Source organism: Neovison vison, chromosome 12 (assembly GCF_020171115.1).
Source record: "Neovison vison isolate M4711 chromosome 12, ASM_NN_V1, whole genome shotgun sequence".
In the NCBI taxonomy this organism is placed as follows: Eukaryota; Metazoa; Chordata; class Mammalia; order Carnivora; family Mustelidae; genus Neogale; species Neogale vison.
Window position 1 is genome coordinate 68,984,638 of NC_058102.1, and position 20,665 is coordinate 69,005,302.

General features: G+C 37.9%; 1 protein-coding gene across 5 annotated transcripts in view; it reads left to right on the top strand.

The window, feature by feature from the left end:
• The window catches only part of LMNTD1 (lamin tail domain containing 1), a 486,089-nt gene that overhangs the window by 29,736 nt on the left and 435,688 nt on the right, over positions 1-20,665 (top strand). For 3 of the 5 annotated variants that reach the window (XM_044228387.1, XM_044228395.1, XM_044228389.1), the window contains exon 2: positions 5,243-5,296. The exons of the other annotated variants lie outside the window; for them this stretch is intronic. The gene's annotated coding sequence lies outside the window, so the exon portion shown is untranslated. The remainder of the gene's footprint in view (positions 1-5,242; positions 5,297-20,665) is intronic. 5 annotated transcript variants of the gene reach the window in all.

Consider the following 20,665-nt stretch of genomic DNA (forward strand, 5'->3'; position numbering starts at 1 on the left):
CTTATCTGTAACTGTCATCCTCTACCTTGCTGCTTTTAAAAGTTTTTCTTTATGACTATATTTTGCCATTTTAATTGTAATATGCCTTGGTGTGGGTCTGCTTTTATTGATTTTATTGGGGAGTCTCTGTGCCTACTGGATCTGGATATCTGTTTCTGTTCCCAGATCAGGGAAGTTTTCAGCTATTATTTCTTCAAGTAAATTTTCTGCTCCCCCTTCTCTCTCCTTCTTCTGAGACTCCTATAATATTAATGTTATTACATTTGATGGAGTCACTGAGTTCCTTAAGTGTGTATTCTCATTTTGCATAATTCTTTTTTCTTTCTTTTATTCATCTTTATTACTTTCCATTACTCAGTCTTCTAGGTCATTAAATCATTCCTCTTCTTCCAGCCAACTTTTCATTGTATCAGATGTGCTTCTAATCTCATGTAATGTACTCTTCATCTCTGATTGGTTCTTTTTTTATCATTGTAGTAAAGGTCTCACTGATGTCTTCCACTCTTTTCTCAAGTCCAGTGAGTATCCTTATAATCATTGCTTTAAATACTCCATCAGGTATGTTACTGTTTTGCTTAGATCTCTGGCTGTGGCCTTGTCCTTTTTTTCATTTGGGACAAATTGCTCTATCTTCTCATTTTGTCTAAGTCTCTGTGCTTGTTTCTCTATGTTAGGAAAGTCAACTACATCTTCTGTTCTTAAGGGTAACGGCCTTATGAAATAGAGATCCTATAGTGTTCCCTATTTCCCAGGGGCTAGCATTTCAGGGAGTGTTTTCAGTGTGTGCTTCATATGCTCTGCTATTTCATCTTGGCCACTTTATCCTTCAGCCTGGTCATCTGCAGAGACCCTCTTTGCCTGTTGTGGGCAGTGTTTAGTCTGACCTGAATGTGGCACATTTAACTAGGTGTGCTCTGGTCTGCTTGTGAAGTGAGACCTGTTGTCGCTGCTGCTGGAACCTACAAAACTCCTGGGTCGTGAGATGCAATGTTGAAAGGGGTCATCTTTTGGGGGTGGGCACTCACCATGATTGGACTGAAGCAAGTACGACTGGGAAGGGCAGTTTTGCTGGAGTTGGGGGAGAGAGTAGTGTAAGCAAGTTGAGTAGCGAGTGTCAGTGCTGAGCTGGTTGCCACAGGTGGCCCTGTGCTTATGCTGATGACAGAAGAGGGAAATGGCGCCTTCTAATTCCTTTGTTCCCAGATCAGTCTCTCAGTGATTATTGCCTCTCTGAGACATGCTCTGAGGAGAGTAAAATAAGCTTCCCACTGTGTGCCTTAGGTGCTATTCAGATTGCTGTTTCCACACTGTATGGCTGTACATCTGTGGGCTGCTTGCTCTGCCTTCTCTCCAGGAATAGTGCAATGCCCTCAGGGCTCTATCTCAGCCAAGCCTGCTGACCCTTAAAACTCTAGGGTTTAAGCCCCACTTGCTCCTTGCAAGAAGTTGTAAAATTAGGCCCCTCTTGCTTTCCCAGCCAATTGCTATGGGGACCTGTCTTCCCCACACACTCCACCATGTGCCCGCCCACCCCTTGCCCCTCTCTGTGATCTTGGCTTCTTCCCCCACCCCAGGGACCACGATCTGTCTCTCTTCCAAACCACATCTCTGCAATTCCCACTTTCCTCAGTGTGACTTCTCAATCTTCAGTTGTGAAGCCTGTTCTGCCAGTCTCCTGGTTGACTTCTAGAGCACTTCGGATGATTTGACTGCCATCAGTCACATTTGTGGGATGAGGTGAGCACAGGGTCCTCTCATTCTTTCGCCACCTCTCATTGAAAGGGAAACTGCAATTTAATGAATTTTAATCAGTGAATATACCTATGTAAGCCACATCTCTATTCTTTTCTTTTTTTTTTTTTTTTAAGATTTTTATTTATTTATTTGACAGAGAGAGAGACAGCAAGAGAGGGAATACAAGCAGGGGGAGTGAGAGAGGGAGAAGCAGGCTTCCTGCTGAACAGGGAGCCCAGCGCAGGGCTCAATCCCAGGACCCTGGGATCATGACTTGAGGTGAAGGCAGATGCTCTACTGAATCACACAAGCACCCCTACATCTCTGTTATTTTCAGCACTCCAGAAATTTCCCCTGTACTCCCTCCTAGTCAGTCACTTACCCCTTCAAGAGGCAAAAACTTATTAAATCTTTTTCACCATAGAGATTTTTTTCTAGAATTTCATGTAAATGTAATCACGGTATTGTCTTTTGTGTATTATTTTTTTTGTGTGTCTGACTTTCTCTCAGTATAGTGTCTGAGATTCATTTATGTTGTTGCCTGTATCAATAGTTTATTTGTTTTTATCACTGAATAGTATTGCATTGTGTAATTATAAACAATTTGTTTATCCATTTCACTGTTAATAGGCATTTGAGTTATTTCCAGTTTGAGCTAATATGAATAAAGTTGCTAATTTTCTGTTGGACATAGGTTTTCATTTGTCTTATATAAGTACCTAGGAATTACTAGGTCATAGGTGAGATAATTTTCTTTTCTATGTTTAAATAATGTTGACATTTAATGTTATTAACTATTCTATGCTGAATTCATTGACATACTTTTATCTACAGTTTGGCTTTAAGAGCTGAGTAATGACATTTATATTATCTTGACAATTTTTCATGGTGGGTCAAAGAGCATGCCAGGATAATATTTTCTTCTTTTTAGGGCCATTAACATTGCACTCTTTCCACCTTTTGCACTCCCCATCTCCCCTTCTTCCTTCTTGGACTGGCTGTCTCCTACTCATCCATCAGGCCTCACCTTAAACTCTTTTCCTCCTAGAAGTCTACCCTGACCTTCCCAGTCTGGGTGAGATGACCCTCTAAGAACTCCTTCATTTCCTTCTATCATGATTTGTGTCATCCAGCTTTGTGAATATTGGTTTATATGTCCCTCTTCACTTTTCTATTGTGAGTTCTTAGAGAACAAAAATTATTTACTATTTTTCTTTGCATATCTGTTCTCTAAGCATGTTTGACTTAATAGTTCCTCAGCAAATGTTGGTCGATTGAATAATTAAAAGTGATGTAATTTACTCAAGGTCCATAGTGGGTTAAAGGTAGATCAAAAATTTGAAGTTTTTAAAAAAAAAATTTGAAGTTTTGCTTTTTATTTTAAATTTTTTTTAATTTTTAAAAGATTTTTATTTTTATTTATTTGAGAGAGAGAGGGGGGTCACAAGTAGGCAGAGAGGCAGACAGAGAGAGGGGGGAAGCAGGCTTCCCGCCGAGCAGAGAGCCCGATGTGGGGCTCAATCCCAGGACCCCAAGACCATGACCTGAGCTGAAGGCAGAAGGCCCAACCCACTGAGCCACCCAGTTGCCCCGAAGTTTTGCTTTCTAAATTAATTTTTTTCCTCCTAATTTTTTGGGTTAAGAATTTTTTAGAGCTGAAATAAAATAAAACATTTTCCAGAATTATTTTAGATAAAGAAAGACACTAGTAAATCCCTAGATATCAGATGTTAAGTATCCCAGAGACAAATAGTTCGGACCAGTGGTAGTATCGTTTTCTGTGCAAGTGGACAGCAGAACCTGTAGTTCAGAAACTCAAGAGAGCTTGTGGAGTGAAGGCAAGTAAAAGGGGAGAGTAGGACCCATGGGGATGAGGATCACTGGGGACATTGAGCCCCTTCCCAAGGGCTGCTCTTCCTAATGAGAACAGAGCACTGGCATCAATTACAGTAATAGATAACAACACAGTTTTATTCACAATCTACATTTAGGTCACTTTGCCAGATTCTTCAGTATCCATGGTATCAAGTTGACCAACTAATTTCATACCTAGATAATACTTGGGGAGAAGGAGCTGCAAAATGTACAATCGTATTTATAGGCAGACATGTGTAGGCAATAATATTATTGTCAGTCACTGTCAAACAAAACAAACTTTCTTATTGTTTTCTTCCCCAGCCATTGTTCTAAGGGATATTTCAGCTATATAATAAAAGCTGGGATGGTACTGTGTTTGGTATTCTTTAATTCCTGTTGAGATTGAAATGGAATTCTAGCTGTTAAGAATTGCAGAGTGGCTGGGCGCCTGGGTGGCTCAGTGGGTTAAGCCGCTGCCTTCAGCTCAGGTCATGATCTCAGGGTCCTGGGATCGAGTCCCGCAATGGGCTCTCTGCTCAGCAGGAAGCCTGCTTCCTCCTCTCTCTCTCTGCCTGCCTCTCTGCCTACTTGTGGTCTCTCTCTGTCAAATGAATAAATAAAATCTTTAAAAAAAAAAAAAAAAGAATTGCAGAGTGGGACCAAACCAAACAAAACGACACCAAAAAGACCCAAAAATGTTAAGTCTGATGTTGAAGCTTCTGATCAATTCACACTCTATCATCTGACTTTTATTTATCATATTTTTCTAGACGGCAGGAAGGTTGACTAAAGCACATTAGTGAGGTTGTTAATAATAGTAAATCCAGTTTTCCTGGGTTCAACCAGGATGTATTTATTTTTACTTAGAGCAGCAGTAGTACTAGTGAAGCAAATTTTTTTTTTAAATTCAATCTCTCTGTTATGTTTATAATAAATAATCACAAGTCTTGATTATTGGACTGGTTTTTATCTTTTCTCAGAGTTAAAACCTTCCCCTCTAGCATTCCATTTGTTTTCTTTTCCCCTGCTGCTTGCCTTTCTTTTTTTGGATTCAGCCAAGTTCCCTAGTCATGTTGATTATAGATTGGAATCTGATTGCATGTGTAGGATATATTTATGATTATAAAACATTTTAAAAATCTGATACCCAAAGACTTTTAGCAAAATTTAGTCAATCCTCTTTCAATTAGTGATTCCAGAAAGTGTTACAGAATTAATCCAAAAAAGCAAATTGCGTGCTTTAATTTTTTACAAGACAAATATTTTTCATTTCCCAAAGTGACAAATAACTTAAAACAATAGGAAAATTGATTGCTCACCTTTAGCAGCATCACAAATTAGTTTGCTGATTAAAAAAAAATCAATTACTGTAAAAATATTGATGATAATACTTGGCATCTTTTTAGTACTTTCCACCAAATTTTGCAAGCATGAACTATGCTACTTCAAACCCTATAAATTCGGCTAGTACTATATCTATATTAATAAATATACAGTATTAAAAATAAATATTACTTTCAAAAATGAGTAAGGATCATGTTCTTTCCAAGTAGAGAGAGATAAAATTGAGCTAGGAAGCTACATTTTTTGTTTGTACATGTAATATAACCTGATTTATTAGTCAGAGCTGTTCTATTTTCTCTTCTTTCAGACTATGTTGGAAGGGGAATTATGAGTTAGGAAGCAAAGAGGGGGCCAAGCTAAGGTAAGCTCCAGCTTTGCCTGTAATCAGATTAAGTAACATCCTCATGTTTTAATTGCCTCTTTAAGCATCTCCCTTGATTATTGGTAAATTGCTCCATGCCATCAAGAGAATATATTTTATAGGGTCTGACTTCCATGAATATCAATCATGACTTTCTTCAAATTAAGAGAGGTGTTTATGAATTGGTTTTTTGGCGCATCATTATGTGAGATATCTGTCTAAAGACTTTATATGAAAGGGATATAGACATTAGATCCTATATATTTCAGCTGTTTTTCTTCATGTACTCTTCATTTGAGATTTTTTTCTAGTATATTCTTTTTTCAATAAAGAAGTAATTACACTTACATTTTTAACATTAATGACATGAATTTAAGTTTTGAAATGTTGGGAAATAGATTGGTTTATATTGTAACCAATATTAGAGGAATTTCCAGTGACAGGTAAATGATAGTCATTGATGAAGAATAGGGGTTACACCTCTATTGAACCTGAAAATATTCTCTGTTGTGACTCATATCAAATAGAATATTTAATTCACATAATCATTTGATATCTGTACTGAGAAGCCAGTGGAAATAAATGGGAAGATAATTTGGAAAGAATTGTGGGGTCATTTCAAAGAAGGGTCTTACTAACAATTGAGAGTCCTCTATACCTTGATCTTACCAGTCCTGTTAATTCTCACGTTTGAGTAAAACCCCATTGTACATATCCAGTGTCCTATTCCTCAGTTACTATTTCTGGAGTTCACTCTCTCTGTACTACTAATCTAAATTCTGTCAAACTTTTAATGTACTTTGGTAGATTTTTAATTGATCTGTAGTTGTTTTCCTATCAGTAAATCTGATAGTAAATCTCTCTATCATATCAGGTAGAAGATAGAGAGTCAGACATAACCAGATGAGTCCCATGAGTACTACCAAAGGGCAAAAGCATTGTGTATGAAGCTGGAGGGCACATTTCAGGGATCAGTCCTAGTGGGGACCCAAATCATAGCCCAGACAGTGAGATCAAAGTCACAACTTCAAACACAGCACCAGATAGAGAGTGGAAATTGAACAATAAATCAGTAAAAAATTATCTGGAAAATCCCCACATATTCGGAATTTAAACAACACATTCTAAATAATTTATGGGTGAAAGAAGAAATCACAAGAAAAATTGGAATATATTTTGAACTGAGTGAAAATGAACATACAGCACAAAAACTTGTTGGATGAAACCAAAGCAATGCTTATAGACAAATTTATAACATTATAGCTTATATTAGATGAGAAGAAAGGTCTCAAGTCAATGATCTTAAAAAACCTGAAAAAGAAGAGCAAATTTAGCTCAAGATAAGCAGGAGGAAGGAAATAATGAAGATAAGACCAGAAATGACTGAAAGAGTAAACAGAAAAACAACAGAGAAAAATCAGTGAAATTAAAACTGTTTCTTTTGAAAGATTAAAAATATTGATAAGACTTTATCCAGATTGAGCAAGGAAAAAGAAAGGGAGAAAACACTGATAACCAATATTACAAATGAAAAAGGGAACCTAACTACAGATCCAACAGATTAGATTATGTGTTTTACACATTCAATGAGCCTATCCTTAATTTGGTTTCCATTAGCACCAGCATATAAAGGATAATAAAGGTATATTATAAGGAATTTATATGAAATTGACAAACTCCTAAAGAGACCCAAACCACCAAAGCTCACTGAAGAAGAAATAGAATACATGAATAGCCCAATATCTATAAAAGTAATTAAATTTGTATTCATTTAGCTGGGTCCAAAGTAGATTCAAAGCTATTGTGCAATAAGATGCTCAAGGCTATTGAACAAAAACTCTCCTACTGTTCTACCTATTCATTTTAAAATCTTTCTTTGAACTCATCCAACCAGTTTTCTGTCCCTCTGGACTTTGAGGAAAAGTATTCCCAGTCACTGATTCCCAAATATACCTGGTTTTATTCATGCAAGCAAGACGATAGGAATAAAGTGAGTCATAGAAAACTTCACAGAGGAAATAAAATTTGATTTGGTTACTAAAGGGTAAGGAGAAAAGGTTGTACAGCAGTGGTAGTGCTATGCTAGAACATTCTTGATAGATGTCCATAATGGCTTCCATCCAGCGGAAAGGCTTCAAAAATGGAAACTATAGCCTAGAGTGCTGCATTTCTATATCTGGAGAGCTGTTGGAAACCAAGATTAAATAGAGACTCAGTAAATACCCAAGAAACATAATTTACTGTGGAAAGGTTTATTTTCTTGTAAGGATAAGTTGGTCAGATCAAGATTTTGAGGAAGATTCTTAAAAAGTTATCAGGGGAATGAACAACAAATTCTAACATGGATAAATGACTATCTTGGGACCTCAAATAAAAGAAGAATAAATAAGTATTTTCTAAATAATATAGAAATGCAAATAGTGGGATTACCTGGGATCAGTACCAGAATTGGACTTATTAAAATTTTTATAGATGAGTGAAAACTTCAAATTTATGAATGATACATTTTTTTCTAGATGGAAGGATGCCAGGTACACGGAAAATTTGAGGCAGTGTCTCAGAGGCAGAGAGTTAAAGGACAGGAAAGTGTCAAATGAGCTTCTTTCTAACACACTTAAGTTATTACACATTTATGTAAAAATAATTCAAGCTGTGTTCATAAAATGATGAGTTTCAGTAACACTTCCAAGAAAGAATTCAGAAGTCAGTGTAGACTATTCCTATTCTCCTGTTTCTAAAAAGAATATTAAATACCTAGAAAAAGAGGATAAAATATATTTTTGTGTGTGCTTGTGAATTTATTTTAACATCATTAGAAAGGTTCCTCAAGTTCCAACAAGTGTCACCAGGTACCATAAATTGCCTAGAAATGACACAGTATTACATTATTCTTAAGATTCCATTAAATTAGGGAAATAAGGAGTCATCATTTTAAGAAATCCAACAAAGAATATCTTTGAGTAGATGGCAGTGATGAAGCACAAGTTGTAATTTGTAATTACATCTATGAGTATAGTCACATATTTACGTCTTGATTTTAGTCAGCATGAAATAATTATGTGTTCCAGATTGGAGTGCATTCAAAGTTCTGTTTAAAAAGTTCATGCAGATTTCCCACTTTGCTCTAAGAAAAATCTGCTCCTAATACTATGTTCCCCTCTGGCATGCCATAAATGGACACCCTAGAGATCAGAATAGCTAATAAGTAGAACAACTTAAGAATAGCTTCTCACAAATCAAACTGGAACAAATGTGAGATCCACATAGCAGCAACCAAGTATATGCTTCCCCAAATCATATATCACACATTTAAGCTTTGAGTATATCCCATTAACAAATTCAGGTTTGATCCTCTCTGTGGGCTTTACTAGTAAGTTTAAGAAATGAAAATGGCTTTACAAGATCAAGAAAACTAAGTAGAATTTTAATCAAAGAACATTTAACCCACACTTTCCTCATAGAATATGAGAGCCATAATTTTTCTTTGGCTTAGGCCTCATACACCTGGAGGCAGCAGCATTTAGGTAAGCATAACAAGACTTTCTAGATTTTCTTTTGTCTTTTTTCAGCAGCTTGTAGATTTATGATTTTACATTAAAAAATTCATACTTGAAAATTGCTTTCATGGCTACTTCTTCAGATAGATCCATGCTTATGTCAGGCAGTAAAAATAGTGAATATTCATGTGACAGAGTGGGACACAAGGAGATTGAATTCATGATGACAATTACAGGTGATAAAATTCTTGTTTTCCCAATGAATCTTGGAATACTATATCAAAAACTAATGATGTATTGTATGGTAACTAACATAGCACAATAAAAAAATGGAAATAAGGAACTCTTAGAAGCACACCACATATTTTATGTATATGTTCACATATCATACATATGTGTGTGTGTATATATATATATATATTCATTATTCACTATTTAATGATATTTCTGGTATTTCCTTTGGCTGGAATTCCAAAATAAAGACGGAAAATTCATTTTAGCATATTAAATTTAAATTTGTCTTTGCCGTTTTTCAAAATAAGTCCATATCATAAAATCTAAAAAAAAAACAAAACACAATTCTTGTTTTCCTGCTCAGAATTCTAGGGGGTTCACTATTCAGTTGTCCCACCCCTTACTCCAAATTCCTTCACCTTCATATACTAAGAGGTATGGGTACTTCTTAGAAGTTTTTGAGGAAGGAACTTGGTCTCAGAGTAGTTTGGGTCCCATAGGAAATGGGCTGAATTTATTAAGTATAAGAGCACAAACATTCTATAGGTTTCACTAAAATGCCTTCTAGTTCAGTGGATTAACTCAGGTAATCTCTAAAGAATCTCAGATAAGGTCTTTCGTGCACACCCATAAAAAATCTCTGACAGTGACTGGGCTTGTTCTGAGTGGGAGAAATAATAAATAGATCTGTGTGAAGTAAGTGATTCATGTTTCTGACTTCACTTCTTTTATTACATACTTAATGATGTATGATGACGTAGCTCAGCAGAGAGCATTAAACATAAGTGCTATTGGAGATGAGCATCGTTGGGTAGGGAAATGTGCCCAGGACTCGGAGTGACCACTGCACGTGAGTCCTGGCTTTGGCATGTGCCCTGGAGAAGTTCTCTGAACCAATCTGAGTCCCCTCATTTGCAGATAGGAGTAATATCCACAATAACAACATTTCTACTCCTCTGTTGGTTTTCCATCATGAGGATGGAAAATGCTGTTTGAAAATACTTTGTAATCTGTAAAGCACTCTCTAATGTTCATTATTGATATTGTCCCTTGTATTTGATAACAACACTCATGCTGCTGCTATTTCCCAGGCCAGTGTTCAGCTTGCCTTGGGATGGATTCTGAATTGTTTGAAGTGGACAATGACTGGCATTTTATCATACCCTTCTGCTTTCTATGCACATGTTGTCTAGAAGTACACAGTGTAAAAATGCTTGGCAAGGACCCAATCATTTTTTCAAGAGCTGGGACCAAGTTTCTCTTTCACATCCTGAAGCACTAATGTAAGCTCAGATTCCCCTTACATTCTCTACATATATGTAGAGAATATCTCTACATATCTCTCTATAGATATGTAGAATATCTCTACATATATCTCTACAGTTCTGCCTTCAATCTGTTTTAATCCTTTTGTGAATATATTAACAAAAAAGAGTTGATATCTTCCAGATCATCATAGCTGCAAGTACCAAATATGCAGAATAACACTTTGTCTCCATAGTACACCTTTTTTTTTCCTTTTTAAAGATTTATTTTGATATAGTGTTCCATGAGTCATTGTTTGCATATAACACCCAGTGTCATGGAACACTACATCAAAAACTAATGATGTACTGTAGATGACCATTATAGCATAATAATAAAGAAAAAAAAAGATGGTGCAGATAATTAAATTGACTTGTCCATTTAAAAAATAACCTATAAAACAAGAAAAAAATTATTTGAGGGAAAGAAAAAGAGAGAGAGAAAATGTGAGTGGGGAGAAGGGACAGAAAGAGAGGGAGAGAAATCCTCAAGCAAACTCCTCATTGAGTGCAAAGCCTGACTCTGGGCTTGATCCCAGGACCCTGAGATCATGACCTGAGCTAAAATCAAGAGTTGGACACTCAACTGACTGAGCCACCCAGGCACCCCTCCATAGTATATAGTATATCTTTATATATGAGCCAGTGCTATTCAGGCCAAGACCTAGGTCCTGTCCTCTATGTGTTCCTTTGTTTGCTAGAGAAGCTTTCTCAAAGTAAGGGATCAGAGCCCAAGGGAAAAGTGCAGATCAGTGGAGAACACAATGGAGAGCTCAATGCCCCTGTCCTTTCTAGCTCCTCTGTGTAGGGCCATTACATCTCTGATTATCTCTATGTGGTATCCTTGCACAGACAGAGTTTTAGAGAGGCAACTTGACGGAAACTCATACTCTGTGTACACACACATGCATTTACATATATGTAGATGTGTATAAATGAATGAATTGTGTATTAGTATTTATTTAATCATTAAGTACATTATCTTTGCCCTTGAGGAATTTACTGTCTTAAAGCGTGGAGATAAAAATATGCAATGGAGGAATGCCTGGCTGGCTCAGTCAGAAGAGTGTATAACTCTTAATCCTGGAGTCAGGAGTTTGAGCCCCATGTTAGGTATAGAAATGACATTAATAAATAAAACTTTAAAAATATGCAATGGATGCAAATGCTTTGATAATCTGGATGTTCCTAAATACAGATACACACATGGATTATCCAAGTGTTTCATGTTTTATGTTTTACTGAGTGTATACCATGTGCCAGGACTAATTTAAGCTCCTCACACATGTTGATGCAGTTAATCCTCCCAACACTTTCATTAAGTAGGTACCTTTTATATATACATAAATGACAGGTACTACAATATATTCAACTTATCAAGGAGGACAGATGCTAAATTACACAGAGGTTAAGGACTTTGTCCAAGGTCATATAACCATCAAGGGGCAAAGAGGTGACATCCCACCTGAGCAATTGACTTGAGAACCCAGATGTTTAATTCCTCTACCAGGCTGCCTCTATGATAAATGTGGTCTCCAATAAGCCTTTAGAGAGTAGATACTCCCAGCATGCCCCCTCCCTGAAAGCTTTACACATGATTAGTAGACCGTCATGAATTTTGCCAGCAGCATAGTTCTACCAGATTCTGCCATTATTGTTGAAGGCCACTATTGTAGGATGAGTTTCACTGACACAGGCTTTGACACAGAGATTTTCCTGTAGCAAGTTAATTGGGGAACGCTCTCAGGAACACCTATTAGGGATTGAGGGAAATAGAGAGGAGCCAGCATCCACTCAGAGGAGAGAGAGAAGACGACTTGCCTCGTGATGCAGCTTCAACAGAGGTCTCCGCCGACCCCTTGCAGAGTTCAGAGTTGGAACGGCCCTTCTTCAGTTGCGGCAAGCATCCAGGGTGTTTGTATCCCCATATCAACTAGTCACTGGATATGGACTGCCATAGGAGAACAACACAACTCTCTTTGAGAGCAATTCCTGGGTAAAAAGTCAGCTGTGAGAGCTGTCAGTCGGCAGTTCTTCCAGCAGCAGAGAGGATGAGAGGATCAGTCTGCTGGGGAATCTGGGCAGCTCAACATGTACCCATTCTGAGTCATGGTGAAATGACAGGCACTGAAGATAGTATTGTAAGAAAAGAGGTCCCTGCTTTGTCTCTCTACCTTGGAAAGGCAGATGTTTTTATAGGAAATGATATTACACACACACACACACACACACACACACACACCCTACATACACAGAGGAGTGGTAAGCAGGAAAAAGGAAAGAAGTTTTACACACTCCCTCCCTTTCTCCCTATCCCACTCCTTTCCATGGCTGAATTACCAATATTCTTGCAGAAATTTGCAGGGGTGGCTCATCCAGATAGATCAGATTGGTCAACCTCTCAGGGAGGATATGGCGGATGGGCAATCTTTCCCTTTCCCTCTCCCTTCAAGAAAATTGCCCATTCTCTGGGAAATTAAAGTAATATATTTCTCTGAATGGAAGCTGGCTCTTGATATAAAACCTATAGCTCAGGTGAGGTTTATATTGTTCCTAGATATGTGACGGTGAAATGATAAAGTTAATTAAAACATATTTCTATAGGCCTCCTCTTTCTCAACAATGTAGAATCATTGCCCCCTTTCTCTACCCTCTTCTCTTCTCCCCCTTATCCCCTCAATTCCACTGTGCATGTGTGCACACTTGTGTGTGTTTTGGGAAAACCATGGATATTTGTTATGTTTATACCAATATTTGCCAAGCCTTCTATGTGCTAACTACTCTATATATGTTATTGCTAAATATGCCAATAATCCCACATTGTAGGTTTTATTCATACTGTCTGACAGAATGGGAAATTGTTGTTCAAAGAGTTTGAATTGAACAAGGTTCAATTGTGAATTGCTCATGGTTCACAGTCAGTAAGTGATAGAACAAGTATCTGAAGCTCTGTCTAGATCCCCGATCCACACTGCCTCTCTGTGAAAAGGGGCTTGAAGTATCCTGCATCTCATCTGGGGTGTCCTGGGAGGGATGTTTCCCTGAAAGGCAGGAAAATAAATTTAGGTATGGATAAATAAAGCTCTGCTCTTCCCCTACCCACACTGCTCCTACAATCCACTTTACGTATCTTGTGTGTGATGGCAGGAGCTAATTGCTTACACATCCCCAATAACACAAAGTCTTTATTTAACTAGAAAACATTAATAACTGGTTTTTGCCTTGTTAGAAACAACCTCTAATCTTCCTGGTAAAAAGAGGAGAATTTTCTCTCACAGCTGGTATGGGCTTCCATTGCAGCAGAATAAACTTTTCATTTGTTTTAAGATCTTGAATAGAAATATGCAGTGTACAATTACATAATGTGATAGTTTAAAGTCAAAAAGGTTTGCCTTTTAAGTATCATTTATAGGATTTTTCCTTTATACTTAACATTGAAGCTGATAAACTTATTTGTGGACTTAAGAAACTTCATGCTGTTTTTTGTTTTTTTTTTTTAAGATTTTATTTATTTATTTGAGATAGAATGAGTGAGAGAGAGTGTGAGAGAAGAGAAGGTCAGAGGGAGAAGTGGACTTCCCAAGGAGCTGGGAGCCCGATGCAGGATGAGATCCTGGAAGTCCGAGATAATGACCCGAGCTGAAGGCAGTCACTCAATCAACTGAGCCACCCAGGCGCCCCTTGCTGGTTTTTAATAGGGGCCATTTGAAGAGACCACCATTGTGTAAATGATAGTTCTCATGATGAAAATGTTTGGCTTTTGTGCCTTCCAGTTAAAGAAGGATCCTGATATTTGCCATCCACTCCCAGGTCTGGAGCAGAAACAAAGTAAGTGTGAGGGTATCAGTCCTCATCTTGGAGCAGAAATGGATAAAGATCTGTTTTCTTCCAGCTCCCAAAGGCCTTTTCCCCCATTGGCTGTATAAGTTTGGTCTCTGACATGCCCAGAAGACAGCCTGTGACATTTTTTTCTTAAACAGTACCATGCTTTAGAAAATGAAGTCAGGTTGTCAAAATAAAAACAGGTTAAGAGTGTTTGTGCAGGTTAAGGCTTTTAGTCAAGGCATTGAGTTACTGAAAGATTAGCTTTATGCTGAAATACTAAATGGCTATAGAAGAAATTTGAGAAACACCATTTAATATTATTAAAGACTCAAAGAAACAGGAACTGAGTCATGAGAAAAGAAAGTACTGAAGAAAAGGGTCAGTTAACTAGAGGCTTACAGGCAAGTTAGGATCTGTACTGGAGAGAAAAGGGGGAAATAGAAATGTATTGGCTCTTACTACAGTGATTCTCTTTCTCACATCAGTGGTACACAGATGGTTAAATATTGCCTAAGGGTAACTTCAGTGACTAAATAGCCAGTGTATCTTTCTGAACTGGGATCACAGGAACAGGAGTGTATTTTGGTTTTGACATTGTTTGATAAAAGATTACAACAAAACCTTTACTGACTACATTAGCCAATACAGCACAACAGGACAAAAACAGTAAGGCACACTCACTGAGCAGAAGGAAGCCACAGGCAGCTCCCACTATGTCAGGGAGGACCTGATAAAATACCCTGTGAAAAGTGATTTCATTCGGCACAAACATTGTAGGTTTTGGCTAACAATTTAAGACATGAACAAAGGCTATGAAATATTAATCCCACATAATTTGTTATTCTTATAACCTTACGAGGAAAGGTCAGTATTCTATAGTCATAAAACTCCTCTGCCACTGACAGTGTTTAACCAACAATTGTTCAACCAACAATTTCCAAGCATGCTATAAATGTGCTATTTTTCGAAGGAGGGAGAAAGCTCAGAAGAGAGAGAGAAGCTGATTGCCTTACCTACAGGCTCACAACAAAATCAGTCCAGTGAGCCACTGGTCCTTAGTGCTTCCTGAGCTTATGTTTTTATTTTCTTTTCTAATCCATTACTCATGATTTTCCTCATAGCATGAGGAGAAATGCTTTAACCTTACCCCCTCCTTTATTTTTTCTTTCAAGTTCAAGCCACATCACCTTTCTCAATCACTACAACACAAAGATTACCTGTGTATTATACTGAGTTCTTGGATGTTTGTGATCTTGGATGTCACTTGGGCATCTCAGGATCAAATCCGTTATATTTCATAAACTCTAGAGTATTGTTATAGGCTCTATGTTTCAGTTCATTCTAATGACATCTGTCCAGCCATCAATTCAGAAATCTGGAATGATCTTTTACTGTTCCTTTCCTTCCCACCTCCCCATCAGTATATTCTATGAATTCATATTCTATGAATTCTGTCTATTATTTTCTTTCAAATCTGTCTTTCCTTTTCATTCCCATCCTTGCTGTGTCCCTCATCATAAATGACAGTGATCTCATAACTGGTCTTCCTAAGAAGCCACCTTCTTCTCTCTTACCAGCATATAAAACAGTTTTTCATATCACTTGGTATACTTAAAACTCTTCAGTAAGCTCCTCCATTACTTCATAGAAAAAGCTTAGCTCTCGAATGAAGAAAACAAAGCCCTTTGTGATTTGAACTGTCTTAACCTTTCTAGCATTATCTTTTGCCTCCACCAGTCTCCTGCATTCAGCCACAACAAGCATTCATTTCAATGAATGTGACTGTCTTTTACACGCCTTCATGCTGTTCCAGAGCTGTTCAGTTTTCTGGCAATCATTTGTTGATCTCCTGCTAATTCACTTATTCCCTTGAACTCTAAGCAAAGTCAGGGCCTTTCTCCTCTTCCTGTGATTCTTTGATCATACTGCTGTTCCACTCATCACATTTTACTCTGGCTGTTTGTATTTCTATTTTGGGTGTTCATTATGAGACCCTTGAAGGTAGGGACCAGATCTCAGCATTTCTGTCTCCCTAGCATCTGACATATATTTGCTGTCTATGGATTTTTTTTTTTTTTTTAAGAGTAATGGCCCTCTGATACTGGCTCCCCATTTTGTGTTCATTCCTTTCAGTCTTATTGGGATGAATTCTCTCCACCCTTTTACTTCCCATTTACCTTGCCAACTCAGGGTAATGGGATTCCTACCTTCGTCACTTCCAAGAGCACTCTTGGCAAGGTCAGCAATGACTTGCACATTGCCAAACCCCAATAACACTTTCCAGCACTGGAATTATCTGATTTATCCCATGCCTTTGACACTAAGGACTACTCTTTTATTGTAAAGCTCTTGTAAGGCACTCTCTCTCTCTTTCCCTCTCTGACATTGGAATGTTCTCCTCTTTTTAGCTCTTTGTCCTCCTTTATAAACTCTTTTCTGCTTGTCCTTCCCTAAGGTTTAGTACCCAGGCTATTGCTCGTACTTTCAACACTCAATGTAGCAAACTTCCATAATGGCACTTCAACTCTATGGTTTTAACTATGACTCACATTCTAATCTGTCTCCAAACTACATCCAGTCTTCACCTTTCATCTGCATTCAGATTCAAATAGCCAATTGCCCAATGGACATTTATGTTCCATTATCCCTTTAAATACAGTGTAAACCTGAATTAAATATCTACCCTCTGGCCTTTTCCTTATTACAGTCTGCCCTACCCTCTCCCGATAAAAGCTTCCTGTTGAATTTCTTGTGTCAGTTGGCCCCCACGCCAAAGACACAGTCAACTGCCAGCCATCCTAGTGTCTTCTCTAATCCTTGTTCCTCTACAACTAAGGTATCTACCCTCAGCATGGCACTGCACCCTAAATCCTCCACCAAGTAGAGAGAGCTTTTCAAGCACAAATTCTACTTTCTTCTTCCTTATTTTAAATCCTTAAGTGGCTTTCCATCCTCCAGCCTTAAGGGGACATTCTTTGTAATGGCATACAGGCTCCCTGTGACCTAGCTCTATCTCCATCTCTAGTTCACCTCCCGCCACTCCCTGCTTTGCACTTTTATGCTCCAGTTAACCTACTTGTGGTTCTGCCTCACTTCTTTGTTTTGTCAGTGGTAGCTCTCTGCCTAGACTGCGATTTATCCCTCATTCACCTTGGTAATCCTGATCATCACCCAATCTGCTCTCCATATCACATCCTTCAAGATGTTTTCTCCAGCTCTCCAGACCTGGTGGTTAGGGCTCCCGCTATGGAGTCATTCTGTTGGGGTCCACACACAGCTCTAAATCATATTAGTTGAGTGGCCTTGGAAAAATTACTAAACCCCACCATTCACAAGTCCTCCCACCTGAAAAATGGGGATCAGAATACAATTTCATTTACAAGGTTGTTAGAGATTTAAGTGAGATTCACAGAACTGGGATGTAGTAAAAGCTCAATAAATATTTTATAACATGACTGTTGTTCTTCTGCACTATGCCTTATCCATTTCTGTATCACCAGAGCTAAGCAGTGCTTTGCATATTGTAGGTACTCAATACATCATTGTTGGATTGAACCAAACTGAAAGAATGAATGAATGAGCTAGAGATTATTTGTGCATGGTGGCATACTAAGAATGTAAAAATGAACCAAACAGAAGAGTCTCATTAAGTGATTTATCCTGTTAAGTGCCAACCACTGTTGTAGAAGGAGGTTGGTATATTTAGTATGTGAGACCCTGTGGAGCACTGCTCTGATCTGCTCTTCAGGATGGGAGCACGAACTCCTCCAGCTGCTGGGAGTTTGATGGCAGACTTCTCACAGCCGGGTATCTCTTTTCTGATGACTATGCTGGGCTGGAAAGAACCATGTTTCCTAATGTGCTGCCCCTGCCTGCATCTAATGACTTTGGAGACTGTTGTCTGAACTTGCTCCAGCTTGGGACAGTTTTGCAGAGTCCTTCTAGCTGCAGAAGTCACCACAGGATGGGTGAGGCCCTGGTGGGACTCCTGGGCAGACCAGTTGCTTCCTCTACTCAATCTGACTTCCTTCACATCTGTATAGATGTCGACCCCCCCACCCCCACCCCAGAATACACCCTCTAATGTCCTGTGTGCAAACTTCAGTTTTAGAATATTTCCTGGTAATCCCACCTGTAGCATTTCTCAAAAGGGTGAGAGTCAAGTGAATTACGTTTTAGATACAGTTTATATGAGATATATATGAAATGACCAGGAGTGAGGCCGGCACTAAAACAGAAGACATCATGATGATTATTTTTGAGGGGTGACAGGATTTAGAAGGGGGTACCAAGATAGAAGCTTCTGCTTATAGCAACTTTAATTCCTGGCTCACTCTCTACCTCAAATATTGTGAATTATGGGTCCATATACATATATTTTCTGTCACTTATGTCCTGCTGGGAAATGCAAACATGGAAAGTGAAAGAAATTCCTGAGGCTCCTGCCTATAGCAAGGTTTTGGGGAAATTGGTAAACCCTATACTGTGATGATGTATCCCCTAGCAGGCAGTGGCTGCATTTTTATTAATAAAAAATGGGCAGCAACATTAGAAACAATGTATTGCCTGCCCATATTACATTAGGATTTCACTTTAAAATAATTTGTTCTAGAGAAAAAAATCCACAAAATAATTAAAGCTAGTAAGTTTTTTAGTTATTACAATTGGCACAAGGGTTTAGCCCAGGATAAATTAATTCTTACTATGGATGGCCAGGATAGGTTTGTTTTTGGTTTTGTCTCTTTAAACTCCAGGGTACTTGCTCTCTCTCTGCCTGCCTCTCTGCTTACTTGTGATCTCTCTGTCAAATGAATAAATAAAATCTTTTTAAAAAAATTTATTTAAAAAAAAAAAAAAAGGGGGGCGCCAGGGTGGCTCAGTGGGTTAAAGCTTCTGCCTTCGGCTCAGGTCATGATCTCGGGGTCCTGGGATCGAGTCCCACAACGGGCTTTCTGCTCAGCAGGGAGCCTGCTTCCCTTCCTCTCTCTCTGCCTGCCTCTCTGCTTACTTGTGATCTCTCTCTGTCAAATGAATAAATAAAATCTTTAAAAAAAATTATTTAAACTCCGGGGTATATCATAGTTTCTATTTATGAATTTTGAAGAAAAGATACATACATTTTATTGCATAAAGTACATGCACATAAAAAAATAAACAATACAGAATTACACACATTAAAAAGTGGAAGTCCTCCACCATTTCTCTCCCTACAATGTCAATTCTCAGAAATAGTCACCATGAAGAATTTGGTATACATCTAGGGGAATACATCTCACCTATATTTATATTTATAATAAAACTGTGGAAATATTAATAATTAAAAAAAAAACTTGGCTAGTGAATTGGTTAAATTTCTTAAACTAATATAGACAGACATGAAACCCTTTGTTCTCTCACTCATGCTTCTGTTCAGTCGAATCTCCTGCATATATAACACCAGACACCTCAGTTATTGCTAGAATATTGATGGTTATCTTTTTCTTTCTTTCCCAACACAACTTCCTGTGAAAACACTAGAGGGACTGTGTATTTTTCTTGAAGTTCAACTTCTTTTGAAAATGGTGATATATCATCTTATTACAACCTTGGCAGAAGGACTTATTTTCCCCTTTGTATGTTTTAAATCCCCATGTTCATGTCACACCTAGATTTGCTGCTTTCATTAGTTTATATCACTTTCAATTTAATGACAACAGAGAATTAGAAAGTTTCTGTTTCTTAAGGCATTGCTAGTATTTCTCTTTCGATTTTTTTGTACCTGTCTCAACTTGTACTCTCTCAGGTCCCAATACCAACTACATTTCCCAAGTAAATGACAGCAAAAGACCCCAGTCATTACTGTAGACATGATTAAGAAAGAAATTTCTAGGCTAATAAACCATAAAATAGACTACCATTGCAAATGATAGCAATTCCTTTGGAGAATTCAACAACATTGAAAGTTTGAACATAAAAGATTAGAAGTCATCCAGCCTCATTTTACTGAAGATAAATTTTTTTAAAGATTTATTTATTTATTTATTTGGAGAGAGAGAGAGAGAGAGAGAGAGACCTCAAGCAGACTCCCCACTGAGCAGGAACACCCCTCACCTCTAGGGCTCCATCCTAGGGCCCTGAGATAATGACCTGAGCCAAAATCAAGAGTTGGTTGCTCAACGAACTGAGTCATTCAGACACCTCTAAAGATGGATTTTTAACAGCTCAGCAGAATAATCTAATACGCAAACATAAAATATGTCAGAACGATGAGAGGCTTAGGTTCCAATGCATTTAGAGGCAAGAATCTAGGCAGATAAATCTGGATAAATAGTTTTGATGATTTGATAACAAGACCTGGATGGAGTCCTTTGCATTAAGAAAGCAAATGTTATTGCTGCTTTTGAACATTTCTAGCAAACTGGACAGAAACGAGCCAATCTTATATCATACCAGTTGTGAAGACATTTTTTTTAAAAGGGTGAGCAGTAGCTAGAAATTTTTATTTAAGAGTTATTAGTTTCAATTTTTCA